Here is a 3257-nt window from a genome sequence, read left to right as displayed (position 1 = left end):
CTCCTCATACTTCAGAAAGTCGAGGACCATATTTATGTCATTCTTACTAAGTCATTCAATTCGGGTTGGCTAAACTGCTGAGGGGTTAATGACTGCTTGGCATTAGAAGACCCTTCAGATTCTACAACCATTTCCTCATGCATCTTATCAAAATACACTTAATCACCATGTTCACTTTCTTTGTCCTTAGAAGAACTAAAACCATGGAAAACTGGAAACAAGCCTGACCAGGCAGTGGCACAGTGGATAGAGCATCAAACTGGGATGCAGAGGACCCAGGTTCGAGACCCCGAGGTTGCCAGCTTGAGTACAGGCTCATCTGGTTTGAGCAAAGCTCACCAGCTTGGACCCAAGGTCACTGGCTTGAGCAAGGGGTTACTTGGTCTGCAGTAGCCTCATGGTCAAGGCACATATGAGAAAGCAATCAATGAACAACTAAGGTGTCGCAACGAAAAACTAATGATTGATGCTTCTCATCTCTCTCTGTTCCTGTCTGTCTGTCCCTATCTATCCCTCTCTCTGACTGTCTCTGTAAAAAAAAAAAAAAAAAAACTGGAAACAAGGTGTCTCAAAGTGTAGGATAGGGCCCTGGCCGGTTGGCTCAGCGGTAGAGCGTCAGCCTAGCGTGCAGAGGACCCGGGTTCAATTCCCGGCCAGGGCACATAGGAGAAGCGCCCATTTGCCTCTCCACCCCTCCGCCGCGCCTTCCTCTCTGTCTCTCTCTTCCCCTCCCGCAGCCAAGGCTCCATTGGAGCAAAAGATGGCCCGGGCGCTGGGGATGGCTCTGTGGCCTCTGCCCCAGGCGCTAGAGTGGCTCTGGTCGCAATATGGCGACACCCAGGAGGGTCGCAACATGGCGACGGCCAGGATGGGCAGAGCATTGCCCCCTGGTGGGCAGAGCGTCGCCCCCTGGTGGGCGTGCCGGGTGAATCCCGGTCGGGCGCATGCGGGAGTCTGTCTGACTGTCTCTCCCTGTTTCCAGCTTCAGAAAAATGAAAAAAAAAAAAGTGTAGGATAGGTCGTATTGCTGAAGGAATATTAGGATATGCAATCATATGCCATTTTTTCTTGCCGATGCCCTTTGTATGGCTCAGACAGAAATAACAGTCACTGCTGTGGTCCTTAGGTTCACGCCAAACCATGGGAATACCAAAAGGTATTTCTTTGTCCTTTGTCCTATTTCTTTGTGTTTTCCTTTTGTCCAGTCATGAAGCATTTCCTCACAATTATGACACACAATATAAAGAGCCCAATTCTTGTGTTGGTTGCCAAAGGGAACTTGAAAATAGGCAATATATGCACATGTCACTAATGATGAAATATTGCACCTTTGACATTGAAGTGTGTAACAGCCACATATATAACAGAAGGTGTCAGGACTATTCTTATATTTACGCCTAACTGAAGAAGCCATGATTCAATCTTAAAACAAAATAAGAGAGTGTTTTTATCAGATAATAATTTTTTACATTTAAAAACAACTATAATTATGTAAAAGTGATATTTGTAAAACATTAATTGCCTTGTGGTGATGTTCAATCCAAGAGTTGTTGCCCTTTAACTCCAATTTAAAAACCAATGCATACCATTAACTGTAACAAAAATAAATTAAAATTGCATAAAAACTAGAACATTCACCAAAAAACAGATTTCAGATTTGGAATCAGCAATGCAGAAATATATAGAAACAGTTCTAAAATCTCATGCAACAGAAAATGAAAAAAAATTGTTCTCCAGTGTTATCTATCATATAATCAGTGGTAGTCAACCTGGTCCCTACTGCCCACTAGTGGGCATTCCAGCTCTCATGATGGGCGGTAGCGGAGCAACCAAAGTATAAATAAAATGATATATTTAACTATAGAGTAAGTTGTTTTATAAAGATTTATTCTGCCAAACTTAGCAATAATCCAACATAAAGTACTTGATAAGTAATTATTATTATATGCTTTAACTTGCTGTAACTCTGCTTTATAAATTTTATAAAGTAAAGTTACTTTCATACTTTACAAATCACCATTACTGTGGAACCAGTGGGCGATTAGAAAATTTTACTACTAACAGAGATAAAAAAGTGGGCGGTAGGTATAAAAAGGTTGACTACCCTTGATCTATAATCATAACGAAAGTTGTTATTTTACTTCTTTTTTCTATAAATATATATGTTTATGATTTTACATCATTGGGATCATATAATGTATTTTTTTTCCATTTTTAAATTAAGTAATGTTGAAAAGAAAAAAAAAGACCTATTTCAGAGGTTCTCAAACCTCTTGGTGTCAGGATTATTCTAACTCTTAAAAATTATTGAAGAGCCCACATCTTCTTTAGTTATTAGAGAAATGCAAATCAAAACTACAATGAGATACCACCTCACACCTGTTAGATTAGCTATTATTAACAAGACAGGTAATAGCAAATGTTGGAAAGGCTGTGGAGAGAAAGGAACCCTCATCCACTGTTGGTGGGAATGTAAAGTAGTACAACCATTATGGAAGAAAATATGGTGGTTCCTCAAAAAACTGAAAATAGAACTACCTTATGACCCAGCAATCCCTCTACTGGGTATATACCCCAAAAACTCAGAAACATTGATGCATAAAGACACATGCAGCCCCATGTTCATTGCAGCATTGTTCACAGTGGCCAGGACATGGAAACAACCAAAAAGCCGTCAATAGATGAATGGATAAAGAAGATGTGGCACATATACACTATGGAATACTACTCAGCCATAAGAAATGATGACATTGAATCATTTACAACAAAATGGTGGGATCTTGATAACATTATACGGAGAGAAATAAGTAAATCAGAAAAAAACAGGAACTGCATTATTCCGTACGTAGGTGGGACATAAAAGTGAGACTAAGAGATACTGATAAGAGTGTGGTGGTTACGAAGGGAGGGGGGAGAGGGAGAGGGAAAGGGAGAGGGGGAGGGGCACAAAGAAAACTAGATAGAAGGTGACAGAGGACAATCTGACTTTGGGTGATGGGTATGCAACATAATTGAACAACAAGATAACCTGGATATGTTATCTTTGAATATATGTATCCTGATTTATTGATGTCGCCCCATTAAAAAATAAAATTATTAAAACTTAAAAAAAAATTATTGAAGAGCCCAAAAAGCTTTGTGAGTTAAAACTTAAAAAAAATTTTTAACATTTATTCATAATATGTTTAAACTTACAACAATAAACCAATTAGAGGTTAATATAAACAAAATACTTATATGAAAAGTAACTCTATTTC

The sequence above is a fragment of the Saccopteryx bilineata genome, chromosome 5 (assembly GCF_036850765.1).
Source record: "Saccopteryx bilineata isolate mSacBil1 chromosome 5, mSacBil1_pri_phased_curated, whole genome shotgun sequence".
NCBI classification, from domain to species: domain Eukaryota; kingdom Metazoa; phylum Chordata; class Mammalia; order Chiroptera; family Emballonuridae; genus Saccopteryx; species Saccopteryx bilineata.
The sequence above is the reverse complement of the archived record's forward strand: the minus strand, read 5'-3'. Positions refer to the sequence as shown.